Source organism: Polypterus senegalus, chromosome 2 (assembly GCF_016835505.1).
Source record: "Polypterus senegalus isolate Bchr_013 chromosome 2, ASM1683550v1, whole genome shotgun sequence".
Lineage (NCBI taxonomy): Eukaryota > Metazoa > Chordata > Cladistia > Polypteriformes > Polypteridae > Polypterus > Polypterus senegalus.
This window is the reverse complement of record NC_053155.1, coordinates 278,534,963-278,555,879: the sequence shown is the minus strand read 5'-3', so window position 1 is coordinate 278,555,879 and position 20,917 is coordinate 278,534,963.

Sequence of the window (20,917 nt, the reverse complement as noted above, 5' to 3'; positions counted from 1 at the left end):
TTGTCAACTTAATTATTTACAATTTGATTTTAATTGGTGCTCAAATTTTTTTGCTACAACAGTAACGCTGCCAGCCACAGATTTATCACAAAATGGTAGCAGCCAGTAAGTAGTCTGCTTTTTAAGCATGTATGTATCATTCAAATTTGGCAAAGTGCAATTTAGATGCATACAGATAAGCAGCACAACAAGTGACATGGAGAGCAATTTTTTTGCCTGCTATTTAAAAAATGCTTTCCTGCAAGTCAGGAAATGAGCAATTGTAATGAGCAGGATCCAATTAGGGAAAGACCGCAAAATAAGCACAAACCAATCAGAGCGTATTGTTTTCAGAAAACCATGTTTATATTCATCCATAATGAAACATTGATGTTACATTTACAGAAGTATATGACTCTGAAGGGTGTTTTTAAAACTTAATTTTTTTCAGGGGGCATTGAGTTGTTTGGAGGAAAGGCAAAAATGTAGACAAATGTATGCATTTGTAATAAAAACACATTCATGTGGATGGGGCCTAAAAAACTAGTTAGATAGGCCTTAAACCACTTAAGGGTAGTGATCAACGAGACAATCTAACATGGACAGAAAAAGATCAGAAATAGATCCACCAAGGATAGAGGGGCAGATATTTTTATGGTTTATGAAAGAAATTTGCAGTTTACATATAAGAGAACTAATAGGTAATATGACAGTGAAAAGTGCTGCTTTTTGGTCAGAGAGGTCCAAATCAGTGCTGTAGATGTTGTCAACACCAGAGGTGCAGATGTCTAATATGTGACCACCAGAGTGGCTAGAAAATCACCAGGCACCAATTCAAAACAGTCCAGCAGGGATAATAATTAATTTGTCAGCTTATGTGTAGGGATATCAATGTAGATATTAAAATCATCTACAAGAATAACTATCTGGGAAAGAGAAATTAACTGACTTAGTAATTTCATTAGACCAACTTAAAAAGATTTTGGAGGAAACAACAAGGAGGCAAGATAGGACCAGATTTCGTCAGTTTTAGTGTCAAACACTTGAAAGACAATGGACATTCAATTTGTATTATTTTAATGTTTAGCTGACATGTAAGAATTACAGCAAAGTCCTTTTACAAGATTCTTCAAAGTAAACATAACTGGATGGAGTTGCCTCAGATAGAGATGCAAATTCATCAGGTTTTTGCCATGTTTCAGTTAAGCACAACATATCCTGCTGGCAGCCTGCAATGCATTCAGATAGCACCGGTGCCTTGACATTTATAGATATTGTGTTAAGTATGACTAAGAGTTTGTTGTCCACATCCAAAGTTTATTTGAATCTATAGAGATTTGGAACAAGAATAGACTTATTCCAAAAACCATGAGTAGGATTGCATTTTCCAGGACAAATGTTTCTGATGAACTTCCCAGTCACAGCCTAGCGATGCCAACATCCTGATTCAGGGTGTAAATGTTATGGACACCGCACAATATGAATGTCTTTTAGGATATTGTCCAGAGCAAATGGTCAGTCTGGAAAGTGTGTAATATACTAAAGTTTATCATGAGATTATTTCAGCAACAAGAAAAGTGAATAATGATCTAAGAATTAGAAAAGCTAAATAAAAATTAGTGTGAAACAGCAAGAAAGATGTAATAGGGGAACACAAATGAGCTCCAACAGTAATGCAGGAAAAGTTCACATGAAATACAAACTGAAGCTACTGGAGGTTTGATCCAGTAAAAATAATGAGCTCTGGAAATTTATTAATTTAATTAATTTATTTAATAAATTATCAGAGCTCATTAGAACAGCAGCTGTGGGCAATCAACAAGTGTGATTCTTTTAGCATTGTAAGTTTTGAAGGGATGCTGAAAGTAAAAGGGAAATTATCCACTCAAATGTTAATAAATATGTCATGAAAAGGGCAATCACAGGAGTTGGCACAGCTATTGTATGCCTGAAAAATTCAAAAGGTGAGCATACATAGGCATTAACTGATCTCTGCAATTGAGAAGCATGGTGCTGGTAAATGGTGCTGGTAGATAAAAAGCATAAAAAACTAGCAGTGTGCAACTGAAAAAGTTTCATCCAGTGAACTACTAGGAGATTCATATCAATTATTCAGGTTTTGAACTGATAAAGGTATAATCAAAAAAAAAAAAAATCTAAATCCAAGAGAAAAAGTAGCAGTTTGCATTCAGGAATATCCACAACACGCAATGAGAAACAAGTGAAAAGCAGTTCAAAGTATAAAGTTTAACACACTGTTTTTTCGCAGAGAGGAGCGCCAGTAGACATGCAAAAGCGTTCCTAGATGCTCTATACTTGAATGCTATTGGAAGTGACATGACAAGATGTAAGTTGGGTGTTGTCCAAACTGAAGAGTTTATGAAGCCTGTTTTTAGTTATTAAGATGATGATGAGAAGGTGAAAAGGTGAAGCTCAGATTGGGAGCCCTGTTGTGAGCCATGGAACAGCATGGACCTGGACCAGTAGAAGAAGGTTGGCTTATGGTTTGACGTCTCCCCATGCTCTGAGACCCAAGTAGGGTAAGGCCTATTTAGGATTTAGGATTTTAACCTTGTTTTTAAAGGATTATTTATGTGGTTTTAACCACTACTGAACACTTGATTTCAATTGGATTTATTTATTGAAAACTATGCTGCATTTTTGAACACTGTTTTGATTTTTGTGATTCTTCTACATAAAGGCACTATTCACCTTTTTAAACCTACCCCTGGCTATATGTATGTGTCCTCATTTGCCTGGGCACATCTCTTGGTTAGGTTATCAATAGTGGTCGGTTCAAGAGGCTCACAAAAGGGACTGGTGGCATGGAGCCTTAAATCATTCACTAGTGGTTTTAAAATTGGGTGAAACCCATATTTTTTAAATCTTCCACATGGAAAACCACAAGTTTAATATTCATCAACACAGAATTAAGCTTAGGTGGTAAACTTCTTATAATTAAATAAATACAACAAAGTTTATGCACTCCCTTTTTTGAGCCTAATGGGTTAACCATTTGAAAATCATCATAAAAGAGCTGTATCTAAAGAGCAGGTATGTACTTTCTGTGAAAACTGGCTATGATTTCTGAAGTACGAGCCATCATTAATATCTCTATAAACCCTTCTTTATGCAAATTTACTTGCAGGTGACCGTTACAGAAGTCAGTGTTCCTAAATATAGACTTTTTAGAGAGCAAGATAAGAACATGCATAAATTTATCATTGACTTAAAACTGGCAATACATACCAGTAAATCAAATCACATGCCATAATACTCATGTCGCTTAGTTTCTGTGTTTACAAATAAAAACCGATTTTCAAGTCAATCAAACTTGAACTTTCTGCAAAGTATGTTCTGAAAACTCACCTGAAAGACTTTTAAGAACAGACTCCTTTTGCAGTGCCAATTTTTAAATAAGCGTGTCTTGTGTAGGTGCTGGCTCTAAGCAGGTGTGAGGGTGTGTAAATGTGTTTCTCTCCGCGGTTAATGGAGACACTGACTGACCACACCACATTCACATGCAGTGGTAGCGGCTACTAGCACTTTTACCCAATTTAACAGTTGTAAAAAGAGCCTGTATGGGTCAGGGTGGGGAGAAAAAAAAGGAGAGGAGTAAAATAGATAGGGTGAGAGAGAACAGAAACAGGTGATGGAAAGAGCAGCATCATGTGGAGAGATGAAACAGGCTAGTCAGCTAATAGGAGAAAGGCAGCTCGATCTTGAACCCCAAAAAGTAGCGATGAAGTGGCATTCTAGGGGATTGTTCGACCCACTAATGATTTGTGTAGAGTGGGTGCGAGCATGGTGGAGTCCTCCCCAGCGATCTGAGGTGCAAGTGCGGGTGCATGAAGGATGACGTGAGGAGGGCCGATGGTCTGGCTACAGCTGTATGTGCAGCTAAGACAGAGGTCGGGTGAAGAAAGCCGTGACTGTAAACATCTCTGCTGGCTGAACAACCAATAGGTGAGCCAGGGAGATGAAGATGGAGTTGTCTGGGCTTGTCTGTCTATGTTTAAAGGACCTGATGACTAATGTTTTACATTCCTCATTTTTATAGTGGATCTTAACTCTTGACTTTCACTTTTCTGCATGTATTTATTGATGACATTTAAGTATTGCACCTGGGGACACCGTTTTGATTTTTTCTTCCTTATAATAAAAACACTTTTGCACTTTTTTTCATCATCCCCTTGCAATATACTGTATGTGTTTGTCCTAATCTGCTGGCTTATCTTGGTTATGGTATTGATAGCGTTAGGTTCAAGAGGCACTGAAAATGGAAGGGAAGATGGAGCTGATTCACGCCATCACAGATACCATTTACAACAACAGAGCTACACATCTCAGATAATCACTTCTTTTTAATAGGAATCTAAGGATGTCAGATCTGCACTTACCAACAAATTAACAGAATATTCAACATAAGTCATAAACCTAAAAAGTATCATATATTCCAGATTCTACAGATTCCCCATACAATCTAGATAAATGTTTCTTAATACCATCCTTTGTATAAAAAAAACAGATGAACACCTAGGCTATCTACATTTTAAATGCAAACGTCTTGCAGTATATGAACTGTTATGACATTTCAAATGCCAAAGCAACAATGAACCACTGTTAAAATGTTCTGTACAAATGATACATATACTCACAGGCTCTCCTTAGTACTGCTCATGTCAATATAAAATATGCCTTAAAAAGTTCATTAAATGCAACAACTGTTGTTTGTGCTGTATAGGGAATGGCTTTCTTGTCTAAAATAATATTGAAGTTCTTGATATGACTGGTCCTTTCCCCAACACATAGAAGGAAAGGTTGTATGCTCCTCATTTATCAAGAAAAGTCAGCATGCTTGTTAATAAAAAATAAAAAGTGTTACTTCAGTTACTAAGTAAGTTATAAAGAAATAGTTCATTCTCAATGAATAATGAGACTACTATATCTTAGAGAATTTTGAGAACTGTGATTTATGATGGAGTTTACCTTTATGGATGCAACCTGAAGGTGTTCAGCTTCAAAGGCACTGGTGTTTTTGGAAGTAAAAGCTGAAGAAACAATAGGATTGCTGGAAAGTCACTACCCATCACAAAGAATAAAAAACAAACTGAGCACTATCAGTATCACTAAAGAGCAATAACTTACATGATCTCTTAAATACAATGCTATGACACTGTTTAAGTTGCAAATTCACTTTGTGTGTCTGCTTCACTGAGTGATGCTGAGCAAAACATTTGGCTCCTGGGCGTCTGCTGTAAAACATATCTGTAAATAATTGTAACATATTCTGAGCTCATAATTATTATGAGGTTGATATATAGGGGCGGCACGGTGGTGCAGTGGTAGTGCTGCTGCCTTGCAGTTAGGAGGCCCGGGTTCGCTTCCCAGGTCCCCACTGTGTGGAGTTTTCATGTTCTCCCCATGTCTGCGTGGGTTTCTCCTGGGTATTCCAGTTTCCTCCCACAGTCCAAAGACATGTAGTTTAGGTGCATTGGCAATTGTAAATTGTCTGTATTGTGTGATTGTGTGTGTGCCCTGCAGTGGGTTGGCACCCTGCTCGGGGTTTGTTTCCTGCCTTGTGCCCGGTGTTGGCTGGGATTGGCTCCAGCAGACCCCCGTGATCTAGTTAGGATATAGTAGGTTGGATAATGGATGGATGTTGATATATAAATATATTATTTACCATAATCATCAGATTCCTGCTGTGCAGACAACAGAAAGTCACTGAGATGTGCACGGCAAGGTCCATGATGAGTTAGTTAGGGTTAGTATGGGTTAGTATAATATCATCAGTTTTTTAAGGCACAGAAACAGTGCTAAAAATATTTTACTAACATAAAATCATTAAACAACTTTATTTATATATATATTTATTAATTACCACTCCTGATGTATCATGTAAGCAGGCAAAAAGATCTAGGATGATAGAATATTTCTCTAGATTGTTAACTTTTTTTTGCCTTCATTTTGTTCCTAAGAGTTTTGTTGGTTAAATGCTATAGGAAAAATCTATTTGGAGATTCATGATATTGTATATGGGGTACTACAAGGATCTACTCTGAGTCCACTGCTTTTTTCAATCTACATGCTTCTATTAGGACAGATTATCTCAAAAACACAGGGTAAACTACCACATCTATGCAGATGACATACAGGAGCAGCACCTGATTATCCAAATGCTCTTGGCTCTCTGGTCCAATGTCTTAGTTGTATTTCCAAATGGATGAGTAATAACTTTTCTAAACTAAATAGGGAAATACCAGAAATCTTAGTGACTGGCAAAAATGGAAATGGAAAGGGTATTAATAAACTTGATCACTTAGGTTTAAAAGTTAAGGCAGAAGTAAAGAATTTAGGGGTAATCATGGACTCTGACCTAAACTTCACATTACCCAAATTACTAGGACATTTTTTCATTTAAGGAATATTGCAAAAGTTAGACTTCTTATAATATTACAAGACACTGAAAAATTAATCCATGGTTTGTTTTTTGTCGGCTAGAATACGGTAATGAACACCTAACAGGACTATCCAAGAAAGACATCAATCAGTTGCAATTAGTGCATATTGCAGAAGCTAGAATCTTAACTAGAAAAAGAAAATCTGAGCACATCTCACCAGTTTTAACATCGTTACATTGGTTACCCTTGAAATTTAGAATTAACTTCAAAATACTACTAAAGGTGCAGTGTCTTAAATAATCTTGCCCCTTCCTATATTTTAGAATTCCTGTCTCCCTACACTCCATTTTGTAACCTTTGGTCTTCTAATGGTGATTTGCTTATAATTCCAAGAGCCAAGCTGTTTTGCTGGTATGCACTTAAAATCTGGAATACTTTACATATAGTGATACACCAGGCTAATACTGTAGAATATTAAAAAAAAAACTGCTAAAAACACATTATAATAATTTGTCTTTCTCATAGCTACATTTTCAGTTTTTCTGTGATGGCTTTTCTGTGCCACCATCACCACCTGGTCAAAGCATCATGCAGCCATTATGTGATGCTGGAATGAAGGTGGGTGTGCCCTAGCTGTCCATGAGACTGAATTCATGGAATAATCTCAGACAAAGTCTGGAAACAATGAGGGAACAATGAGGAATATACCTTAGGAACATTTACATTAGGATGTAGTGCCCCATCTGGTCTTTTGGCCTTGGAACCCCTGGAAAGTTTGTTTTGTTTTTCTCCAGCTTAACTGGATTCTTTTTTACCACATCACTAGACTTATCTTTAGAGACTTATATTATGACATTGTATATAAGGATGATACCATTCTACTAATTATATATCTATGTTTTATAAAATTGTATACATTTATTTTTTATGTTACTTATTCATTAATATTCTTACCTAATTTCATTTGTTAATTCTTTCCTGTAAATTTCTCTTTGACATCTTGTATAGCACTTAGAGTTACATTGCCTATATGAAAATGTGCTATATAAATACATGTTGTTGCTGTTGTTGTTGACAGTGCTTCTCTGCAGTCATCCACTGACAACTGCTCAGTAGTTAATAGTATATCATGATCAGATACCATCTCGATAATCACATACCAGAAATCACTACTCACATAAGCTCTTTTTTGAAGCTGGATCCTTCATATAAGGAAAGTGAATAACTGTTCCAAGAACATAGCTAATATAGACATCCACTGGAGGGATTCTCCTATAATAAAGTTGGATACGTAATACTGAAACAACAGATCCGCTTAAAATAGAAAATATGCATAATACTAAAATCAAAGTCCAAAGTTTAACCTTGAAAGAAGTATACTGTAATTTAACTATAAAATAAAACTGTAATAAGAAAAAAACGTTTTCCATCTTAAACATTTAACTTACTTATTAACCTACCCATGGTTTTCAAGCATATCTGCCAGATATAACTTCACCACCTTTCATTATGATCCTTTAGAAAAACTGTTAGTTTTGCTCTATTCTTAAAATGTCTGCTCACTACCAGGTTTTAAGTGAAGGGTCAAATTGACTATATGAAAAGATAAGATGCATGACAGGCTGCATTATCATAACATTTGGAAGAAATATTTTATCAAGTTACATCAAAGTCCTGGAGTGTAAAATCTTTAGTTTTTGAAACCGAAGACTGCTTATATTAAGTTTTAATTTTGTTCAAATAAATCAGGGTGAACAATCAGGCAACTTAATTGCAAAGGAATTATTAAGACTCTTAAGACAATTTGGATTGAAAATATCTTCTCATATACAATTTTCCTGTATAGTACCAGTAGTTTATAACTTTAATGCATCTGTTTCAGTAAGTTTATAACTTAGTGGTAGGGAATGGAAAACAATGTGTATGTACACAGGATCAATACCTTTGAGCAGAGTTATCCATCACAAGGACAACTAGTTAATCAAATTTTTGTATTGTCACATGTCCCGGAACCCCCACATGGAATTTCAACATGACTAATGGTCTGCCTGAAGGAAAGGAGTGGAACAACATAAGAAACAACATTAGATACTAAGACACTTCAATAAAAGAGAGTGACGATTACACCTGAAAGTTAATGAACTTATATATCACACTGATTGCTAAATTAAAAGTCACCGAGGACAATATCCACCTTTGACATTACTGATTTTCAGTAAGCATTATCTAAGACTATTGTTTTCCAGAATTTGCTATTGATTTTATAATCTATTAATCTTTCTTCTATTGGCATTATTATACTTTAATAAATACAACACAGAGCTGTAGGGAAACTGACGCCTATTGTAGCTGAAGCTGGTGCATGGTACTGGCAGTGGCATGTACCTGAGAGATTCTGTAGAGCTACAGACTATAACATTTTGGATGGTGTGAAAAACAAGGATAAGAAATGTGATAATATTTATATACTAAATATATCAATATTTTATATATATATTAACAAAAAACAAAATAGTTTAACAGAAAATAAAACCTGCTCTTCAATGTGTCAGAATCATCCTCTTTATCACTCCTGTCACTGATAACTGCTGTGAACAATGATGACACTGCGTTTTATGGCTGGAATGTTGTCCTACATTCTGATTCATAATTTGTTAATTTTTGAAAATGTGTGTTACACAACTGAGGGGTAGGGTTAAAACGTAAAGAACACAACTGGCAGGTTAATTAATGTCATTATTACCTGATGCATCAGTGTGTGTGACAATTTCTACAAAGAACTGATCACCTTGAATATCTTCTTTATTGTTCCAGAGCACCGTATTAAGCAATTACCATTACTGTTCTAGCTTTCAAAAAACCTCCAGTGAACAGTGGCAAAATTAAACATTTGATATGTGAGACCTTCTAGAACTAAGCACAATATTTATTTGATTTATTTTATAAAAAAAGTAATATTCACATCTCAGAACACTTCAGTTTTGTCTCAACTACCATCTTAGTCTTATTTTAACATTCTGCTAATTCCAGATTAAATTTGATGCAATAAGCAGTGGCTGAAAATGGCAAAAATAAAATGTATTTCTTACTTATTAACGTAATATATAATAAACTATTATGTGGTTTCTTCACATGTTAAATTAGGGCTTGTGATATTGACATTAAATTTTTAACCAGCTTTGCTGTACTGGGCTTTTAATACTTATTACAGCTTGTTTATGCTGTAAATTTAATGAAAATTAGCCCTTGGGAAAGAAAATATATTTTTATAGTGTCAGGATACATTTGGTAAAGTATATTCTGCTCTTCAAACCAGGAGAGAACTCTATTAACACACTGGCTAATTGTAAGACATCTTGTATTATCAAACTGCAGTATCTTGAGAGGGTTTTTCCAGTGTTAATTGTTGTATACTTGCTTTTGCACACAGCTCTGTGGAAAACCATGCATAGCTCTGCACTGTTATGTAGCAAATTAATTGCTTTTGAAGCACAGAGCTGCATATCTGAACTCCACTCTTGAATCCATTTAAGTACAGAATTGACTTTTGTTTGGACTAAAATGAAGTATTCAGTTGGCCTATAAGTTTTATCCCGTGATTGATCAGCAATGATCAGACATGGATGTATCCAATTCTACAGCTCAGTTCAATGAAAAATGATGTATCTCAATCACACAGACTATTAACACTTGAGAAGATGATGTTTAGCTTCATACAATCCAGTTGAAGTTTGCCTTTTTGGAATGTAGGCTCTAATTTTAGGGGAATAATGATATTCAGATGGAAGGTGGTAAAAATTAACATCACTGTCTTATTAGCTGTTTATTATGTTCTTCACAATACGCGTTCTCATCAGTCAGTTATCTTTATCATCATAGAAATCAATTTAACAATACACAGTTTTTGATAAAGTAATTAGTAACAAAGCAGAGCTGTCTGAACCAATGTTTAAAATTTAATTTGCAATTAAGCAATAATTATATTTCCAATATCTTCAAGGAACTACTTTAAAACTGCAGACCATATACATGATTTAATAATTGTCAAAAATTTTGTTCTGTACATCCTCATCCTCAGACACATCACAAACTATATTTCCTAAATGGTCCCAAGCTGTATGCCAGAGATGCGGTTATCATAAAGAAAGCCCTGAATGCCATCAAGCCTTGTCTGTCATGACCGAACCTGATGCTGAGCCAACTTTGGAGAAACTAATTGAAGCACTGGAGGAACATTCCTTGGGGAGGACACCAGGAAAAGACAACATTCTGCCAGAGATCCTAAAGTGTGCCAAAGATACACTCATTCCAGAGCTGCACAGATTACTTTTTCAGTGTTGGAGAGAAACAAAATGTAGGGATGTAAGGGATACAAACATCATTACTCTCTATAAGAACAAGAATGACAGGAGTGGTTGTAATAACTTTTGTGGCATTTTGATTCTGAGCATTGTGGGGAAGTTTTTTGCAAGAGTTGCCCTGAAGTGGCTGCAGGTGCTTGTAGAGTAAGTTTATTCTAAATCTTAGTGCAGGTTTATAGTAGAATGTTCCATCATGATTACCATGATCTTTTCTGTCAGTCTACTACAGGAAACGTGCAGGGTAGAACAGAAACCGTTATACCTCACCTTCATTATTACCAAGGTGTTCAACCTTGTGTGCAAAAAAGGACCCTGCCCACCCAAAACTGCTTAGCATCGTCAAGTCATACCATGAGGACATTCTATTTGACAGCTCAATGTCAGAGTTCTTCTACATACTCAACTGGGTGAAGCAGGTTTGTGTTCTTGCTCTGACACTGCCTGGAACCTTATTCATGGGCCTGCTTAAGTTCTCCTTTTGAGTGGCCATGGAGGACATCAGTGTCAGTATAAGATCAGACAGGAACCTCTTTACACATTTAAGCCTTTAAACAAAGGCCATGGTGCTAATGCAACATGTCAGAGAATTCCTGTTTGCTGAGGGCCTACTCTGTCATCATTCACACTTTTTATGCACTCATGACTTCAAGGAAGCCTGAAGAAGACACAAGTGATGGGTCAAGATGTCAACACTAAAACTTTCAACTGTATCGTCCACTAAAATCTGGACATCATTAGTGAGCCCATGTACCCCAAGAATGGCACATGTCACTCCTCCCTTTAGATAACTACACTGGCTTCCTGTAGCAGCACATATTAAGTTCAAACCCTTAAAGATTGCCTACAGTGTAGTCAGTGGGTTAGCACCTTTTTATAAAGACTTGTGAGGTCCTATGCTCCTTCTCAAGCACTTTGGCCTGCTGTTGAATGGTGTCTTGGCAATGGCAACCCTGCATGGCATCAAATCTCACTTTAAACTCTTTTCATGTGTAGCTCCTGGCTGATGGAATGAGCAGCATTTGAAAACACTTGTTTGTGAGTTTCTATCTAAGTGATAATTGTTAGATTTTGTAAATCTGGGAATTGAACATATATTTTGTTTGGTGCTCTTCACTTGGTAATTTTAGCCTTGTCCTGTAGCACTTATTCCCAAACAGTCCCAAGGCTGATACTACTCATTTAAGTTGACCTGTTTTGTATGTTTCTTTGGGTAAAAGACTCTGCTAAGCAAATAAATGTAAATGTAGATTGTGTCGTTAATGAATAAGCCGGTCCCCTTTTTGGAACAGTTGTCACAGTTGCTAATGCTGAAGAAATAGACAGCTCAATTAAGACTTTACTGGAGGTTGGATGTAACTTGAAGGCATTAATCAATGATATTCATAGTGATGTGCCCCCTTTGATTGATGTAATAGAGTCAATGTGGTGTTCAATTCAGCAGTATTAGTTGTTGTTTTCCTCACTGCAGTGGTTGGTGTTTCCAAGGCATCAGGGAGAAGTTTCCCTTATTTTCTTCACTAAAGGAGCTATCCATTATCTCTGAAGCCCCAATTGTTTTAGTGCAGTGATCAGTCCTTACTCAAAAGCTGCCCTGGACTGAAAAATGTTTTTCTCAAGTGACAAAATGCTCAGCAAGAAAATGTGACTATGTCCCATGACATCAAGTTTGACCATTTCGCCACACTCATCACACACAAATGATCAGTCATAGGATTTAAAACTAGGAGGCCGTGTCATTAAGGCAGCATGGCTAACCACTGTGTCACCCTACAAAATGAAAAGATATTGGCAAATAAAAGCACCACTGGATGTCACCTCTAACGCTATGAACACAGTGTTGTCAATATTTTCTTGCAATATGCATTTTTTGTACTTGTAGAGCATGAATTAATTAATTGTTTGGTATCAATTGCTTCATATTTATTTTTATATTCATCTTTATTAGATATTATATATCAGATAGTTGATGTATTCTTGCATATTATATGTAATATTCAGCATAGTCTTCTTCATTATAGTACACTAGACAAACAACTAGGATTAGAATTCCATCTGTGTAATGACTTATAACTTCATTTATTAACTTATTTTTTGACTGATAGATTTTTAGATAAATGCAAGACTTATACTGGATTTGGCATGTCAGTCAAACATGTACGTTAGCCATCTTATTTATTTTGGGGTGAGATGCTCCTTGCAATAAATTATTAGTACAATAGTATCTATCTATCTATCTATCTATCTATCTATCTATAATTAATCACACTTTATTTATTATACATATAACTGATGTTGAGGAAAATTAGACCACTGTTTAGTAAATATTTCTTTGAATGTTTCTTTAAAAACAGTATTGGGACAGTATCTCCAGCAGAAAAGGTAGAAGATATAGTTTACACAGGCACAACAAATAATAATTCTCTCTACCTATAGTAAGTTTTGTTGTAGTTTACTCAGTAGCTAGGCCATACCAGTTGTTACCAATGAATAATTTTGTTTTTGTGACTAGTCCTTTTGTAAGTCTCAGTAGAAATGAACAAAACATAATACAAATGCGATAGATATACTGTGTATACATGTAGTGTAAAATGGACATTTTCGAGTGTTTGCATTAAACTAAATACTCCATGTGCAGCTTTATAACTTCTTATATAATACTCTACCGTGGCTGTTCGTTTGTCTGTCCAGAATTTTAAATGACCTGTTGACCTGAAATTTGGTACACATATACTACATGATGTCTACTATCTGCATTCGGGGTGATGATTGACCTCCAAGATTATTCCTCTTTTAATTTTATTGTAGAATCAAATTTTGGCAGCAGCCAGCAAGGTGGCAGTGTGGTACATGCATATGGGCGCCGTTCTCATCCCTACCACCTTAGGCGTCACTTCCCCTACCTCTTCATATCTTAAATCATTAAGATTGCAGATGTAAGTGCCAGCTTAAGTGAAATAGTAAGGAAAACATACTAATTAATTGCAACACAAACACTAACTTAATCAATTTTAACGCGAAAAGATGCTGACAAGAGAAGGGAAGAAGCGGGCCGCTATGATGGAGAAAAGAAGAGCTGCTCAGGAAGCAGAAAGCGCATCAACCTCTGAGCAAATGAATACTAAACGTACAGAGAAAGAGAATGAAAACTATGCGCAAGTGAAGTGTATTCACTGCACAATAACGTTACTGTTTTTCATAATTTGAATATGCTAATTTTGGATCAATATAATTAAGAAATGTGAAACTAGACTTAATGAAAATGTATGGCCCTCTATTTACTGTGCTATGTTTGTTAATATAACGTCACAGTATATATTTGAGTATAACTTACAGAACTCAGAATTTTCCTCTGGTGTAATGAAGTCTAATTAAACAGAAGCCTTTCAGTTGTTCTGAGGTGTAATGCAAGTAAGAATTTGATTGTATGACAACACATGACAACCAGCTTGGCTTGACTTGGTTTAGACCCTGCTGTCTGTGTTGGTGCAACAGAATTGCTTGCAGATATTTCTCACTTTAGGTTCAATTGTTCAGGTTCAAATGATAAACTCAGAATGTAGGTGAGTGAAGTTTGCTTTGCAAGGAAACAACTAAGGCATAGAATGTTTTTTCCATCTCTTTACCTCACATTACACACACAAGCACTCTAGTTAGTCACCTCCTGCATTTTAAGCACATTACAAGAGCACAGTCAGGCATACCAGTTTAAAGGAAACAGTACAATAAATGTAATATACTGTAATTTATTTTTGCATGATTGCACAGTAAAATTGAATTCATTAACTATGAGCTTTAAAAATACATAGTAAAAGGATTTCTGCAAAGAAAACTCTACAACAGTCCTTTGAAAATATTACACAAAAATAAACATAATTATGCATTCTGAAAATATTTGCATAGCTGCAATATTTCAAAAAAATCATAAATGAATAGCTGCAATTCTCACCTTTCTGTGTCTTTTAAATTCTTTCAAAATATTTTTGGGAAATTATGATAATAAACTTTTAATATACTTAAATTTAATAACTATTAAAAAACTTTACATAATTAAAAAAAAAAAGCACTGAAAATTGTTTGAATTATTGGCAATATGAAGGGGGCTAATGAACTTGCATTATCCCAGCAGTTCCTAGAGAACTAAACATTTTTATGGCACTTTGCCTTATCTTTTTTGTTTTAATCCCATAAATAACTGGATTCAAAAGAGGAGGCAATAATAAAAAGTCTATTGACATAAAAACTCTCACATCATGAGGTAGGGCACTTGCATCAAAACGCTGATGTAGGATTTCAAAAAATGTAGCTATACTATAGTTTATAAATGTTATCAAATGGGGTAGACAGGTTTTTGCTGCTTTACTGCGTGCCTCCTTTGAAGCCTTAATACTTACAGATACTATTTTAACATATGAATACAGAGTAAGAATCTGTGGTGACACCATCAGAACTGCTGCAAGAAAAAAGCCGAAAGCATTATTAATGGATATGTCCACACAAGATAACTTGACAACAGACCAGTTATCGCAGTACACTTTATCTATCAGATATCCACACAATGGAAGGCGAACTGTTAAAGAAATATGTATAGTAAAAATGCAAATGGGGTAAAGGTATGCAAAACATAATAAACTGGTCACTTTTGATGGTGTCATTATATTATTATACAGAAGAGGGTTACAGATGGACACATATCTGTCATATGCCATTAGTGCCAGAATCGTAAATTCAAAAGATCCATAAGTATGAATGGCATAAATCTGAAGCAAACACCCAGTTCTTGTAATTGATGGATTGGCTGATAAAAGATTCTCCATAAATTTTATATAAAAAGCATTGCTACCATAAATCCCATTAACAGCTAAGCTACAAATATATATGTACATGGGTTCATGAAGGTTTTTGTCACAGACAATAACTAAAATGATAATTGCATTTACCAAATGTATTATAAGATAAACCATAATAGTGACAGTAAAGTAAATATTTCTCATATAACCCAAGTCTCCATATGCAGTAAACAAAAATGTGGTTATATAGGAATTGTTTTCCATATTGTGACAACTGTGACAAGATCACTCCTACAAATAAAAAGAAAAAGAATATTTAGTGATAGAATTCGTATGCTTAACCTAAACAGTAGTGTAATATTAAAACATTTTACATTAAATATCAGAATATTTCTGGTTAAATGATACTTGCAAATGACTACATGTGAAAATCAGCCTAACTTGCCAGTTATCCTGTTCGTCAGTCTATTTTCTGAAGCCATACGTGTTGCTGAGCCACAATAGAACTGAATCCTATCATAGCTATAGCTGGGACTTGGCATTAGACACCTCTTTCTTTTACTTTAATATTGAACCGTAGAAACCCAAGCACTTTTTCAGGATTTTGTAGCTATGATGTCACACAAATAAGGAATATTTCATCTTGTGGCACTTACTGTACACTGCAATGCACATTGGCAATTACTGTACATCTCACATAGACACTGATGCACAACATAATATTAGTAGCTAATTTTCGCAAATGTCATTACATTGTCATTCATGAAAAAGATTCATTTTAAGGTTAGCTTTGCAAAAACTACATTATCAGACTTCACAATTGGTAATTCACAAATCAATATTTCCATTTTCTGAGATCAGTTTTTTCTCTTAGGCATTTTGGGAAGTCGGCATGTTCAGTACAAGTCAGCAACCAAGCCTGTCTAGAACATCACAAGGCATAAATGCTTAAACACCAGAAATGACTGAAGCATGGAGGTTTCAGTTAATTCAACATGTATAATTTGAGATTGTGGCACCATGAAACTCTCAGAAGTATGCATCAAAACCTTGCCCCAATAAGGTAGTAGAAAAAATGTTTTTGTCTGCTGCTGCACAAGAGAAAATAGAATGTTAACACAGATTGGTAAAACTCAGCAAATTTTCTGTTTTATACCATTCCACTTCAATTACTTACTTAATCGTCCACTGCTTACTGTTCTCTTCTGGATACAGCTCTTTCATTCACTGCAGATTGGCTTGATTTGATATGCCATCTAATCTTAGGAAAAACAAAACTCAAAAAAAAAAAAAGAAAAAAAAGAGTCTTCTAAAATCCTATAACTATTACTGCACACAAGTAGTTTCCAATCTATAATACTACATAACATGTAAGATGTGTTAAAATCTAAGTAATCGAAGGCGAAGACTTTTGAAGGATGGCTTGGTTTCAAGAAGAGCAGCAAAGAAGCCACTTCTCTCCAAGATAAACATCAAGGACAGACTGATATTCTGCAAAAGGTACAGGGATTGGACTGCTGAGGACTGGGGTAAAGTAATTTTATCTGATGAATCCCCTTTCCAACTGTTTGGGGCATCCAGAAAAAAGCTTGTCCGGAGAAGCAAAGGTTAATGCTACCATCAGTCCTGTGTCATACCAACAGTAAAGCATCCTGAGACCATTCATGTGTGGGGTTGCTTCTCAGCCAAGGGAGTGGGCTCACTCATAATTTTGCCTAAGAACACAGCTATAAATAAAGAATGGTACCAAAACATCATCCAAGAGCAATTTCTCGCCAACCATCCAAGAACTGTTTGGCAAAAGTGATAACTAAGTGGTTTGTGGAATAAAACATCGAAATTTTGGGTTCATGGCCAGGAAACTCCCTAGACCTTAATCCCTTTGATAACTTGTGGTTAATCCTCAAGAGGCGGGTGGACAAACAAAAACCCACATATTCTGACAAACTCCAAGCATTGATTATGCATGAATGGGCTGCCATCAGTCAGGATTTGGCCAAGAAGTTGACTGCCAGCATGTAAGGGCGAATTGCAGTGGTCTTGAAAAAGAAGGACCAACACTACAAATATTGACTCTTTACGTAAACTTAATGTAAGTATCAATAAAAGCCTTTGAAACTTATGAAATGCTTATAATTATACTTCAGTATACCATAGAAACATCTGACAAAAAGATCTAAAAACTTTGTGAAAACCAATACTTGTGTCATTCTCGGAACATTTGCCCACGACTGTATAGTTCTGCACTTTAGTATTATGTAACATAAATTTGATGACTGTACAGTTAAATGGCTCAATATTTCCATGAACAGTTTTCACTATCACATCATACATAAAATTGAGTACAACAGGTTAGATATAAATATACAACAGGTTAGATATAAATATAATATGAATATAATATATTTTATATAATATAAAAACTATGGAGCAAACAAATTTTCTTGATAGTTAATCATACCTTAAAAGATTTCAAAGGAGGGGAAAACAATATAAGAATTTCACAAAAAATGTTTTATTTTTGTGATAAAACCTGAAGTGTTAAAATTCTTGACATGTAAATATTTATTTCAGCTCATTTATTTTGTATGTATTTTAATATATTATGAAAGACCTGTATTATGGGTTGGAAATTAAACATGGTTACTATTTTATAAAGTTTGCATGCACTCTAGGCTTATCTCTTTATCTCAAAGGTGTTGGTATAACCAGGCAAGAAAAAAAATGAACTGAAGTATCCTAATCCTTGCACATACTATACAAATTAATACTATGAATCTTTTTTTAACGTACTTCAAATTAAACATAATAAAAATAATACAATTTAATTTTATGTAAATTGTTTAACACATAATATACAGCCCAACATAGTCCATCAAACACTAATGTATCTGAAAATACTGTAAAATTATAGTTCGAAGGTTTCATAAAGTTCTAATCTCAGCTATACTGCTTTGTAACTTTAGAACAAATCTTTATAAATCACACTTTACAAGATAAGACGTACCTGAATAACTTTACTCATAATAAGAATGTGGTTTGCTATTTCAGACAATGTAAATATAAAGTACAATCTATTATGTACAGACATCCATCCATTTTCCAACCCTCTGAATCCGAACACAGGGTAACAGGGGTCTGCTGGAGCCAATCCCAGCCAACACAGTGTGCAAGGCAAAAACCAATCCCGGGCAGGGTGCCAACTCACTGCAGGGCACACACACACACCAATCACAATTTAGAATCGCCAATCCACCTAACGTGCATGTCTTTGGACTGTGGGAGGAAACCGGAGCACCTGAAGGAAACCCATGCAAACTCCACGCAGGGAGGACCTGGGAAGCGAACCCGGGTCTCTTTACTGCGAGGCAGCAGTGCTACCCACTGCGCCACCGTGCCGCCCTCTATTATGTACAGTATTAACAAAATACATTTAATGCAACTAAATGTTCTCTAATATTTTTCAAAGTTCATTTGCCATAGCTATCTTTTAGTTTCTAAGTGAAAACAAAAATTGATTCTCATACCTTGTAATTCTTTCAAGTGGTGTGCTGAGAGATTAAACAGTCTGCTATGAAAACAGGGCTGTGATAAGTTTTATATACAGTAGCTGTTGTTTCATCATGGACTACAACACTGGGACTCAGTCAATTAGTTTTAATTCCTAGGGAAGAAAATGACTGCAAATTACCCAGCTACTTTATTTGACCAAAACTAAATAAATACTCCATTGTAATAAAGAGGTCTTGTTTTGGAAATAAAATATTTAACTATGCAAACTGGAGTAATATTTAGTATCCATTTTTTTAACCAACCAACGATACGTCAAACCAGGATTTTTGGCAGATGAAGATCATTCTCAAGTACAAGACAGTAACAAGCACTAAATGGAATATCATTCAGTCCCAGAAAACCTAAATCAGTATGTATTTTAAATGGCCTGTATGAAATAATCCCCACTCACAGTTGGATGGGTACATGACATCTTACGCATAAACTCTACTCATGCCCCATAGTCCAGCAGAGCATTGGTTAACATCTACAGTATGTTATATGCTTGCCTTTATACTGAAACTTCACTGTTAGAAGTATTCATGTTTACATGAATCAAAACCTTTCAAAAAGGAAGTTATGTTGACTGGCTGTTTGTATGAGTCTCCCCTGTGCTGAATTAGCATCCTCCGCCATACAGAGTTAACTTTTTCTTTGTTCCTAAAGTTGTCAGTGCAGTCTTGGTTCTCGCTAACACCAAAAGTAATTTAAGCAGGTTCAGAACATTAATGTATACATGCATACAACCTAATATTGTGTAAGGGATGTATTGTGCATTCCCTTCTATTTGCCCTTGATACTGCCTGGATATGTCGTAGCACCTGTTACTCTAAAACTGTATTAAGCAGGCTCAGGGAATGATGGATAAATTAATATAGTCAATATTATTAACAAATATCGAGCCCATAGAAGGTCATATCTAACGGTGTCTTGTTTTATTGTGTCTTTTTTCACAGTCCTTACTGTTTCTTGTATTTCCATACATTTATTGTGAAGTATATAATTATGTCACACCCCTTTAAATGTGCTTCTGTTCCTTGTTCTTTGTGGGTGAAGCCCCCAAAGGCAGGGCCACCCTGACATCACAAATCCTAAACCTTCCCACTGATTATATACTGTAAGTCTGCTAAGAAGATTCAGGAGCTGAAGCTCATTCCATTTTGGTGGATTTTTCTGAGTATTACTGATTTTTTTAGATTTACTCCATGGGACGTTTTTAATGTTTTTGGGACATTTATTTTTATTTTTGAGGCCTAATTCACTGCTGCTGGGATTTACCTTTTCCAGTCAGCCTGACCTGGCCAATGAAGCCTTTTAGAGGCTTCACACCCCTTTAACCATGTGAAATAATCCACTTCATTACAATAAAGTGGTGTACCTAAGATTATGAATAATAAAATTAAGAGTTTTTTAAGTGAATGGTGTGGAGTCACAAAATGTTTGATTTGGTTACCGTGTAAATAAGAGTCAGGATTACTTAGGGATGTTCTTATTTCTTGCTCTATTTTTAATAAAAATAGTTTGATGCTAATAAAACGTCCATTGACACTTTTCGTGCCAGACTAGTATGGCAGAAATCAAACATCCTAATTAAAGAAATAAACTTTTCCTCTGACAGGACAAATCCGTAGCCAGGCAGGAGAAAAGACTGTCCATCTGTGTCATTTATTACTGTTCTGCTAATACTTGAACAGGGAGCATTCTTCTACAGCATGATCAGAATGGTCAAATATTAAAGGTGTAAATCTATTTCATAAGCAACTGAATTTCCATAACAGTGTCAATCAATACTAACATTTACACTGGTTGGTTTGATGGTTTACACCCAAAATGA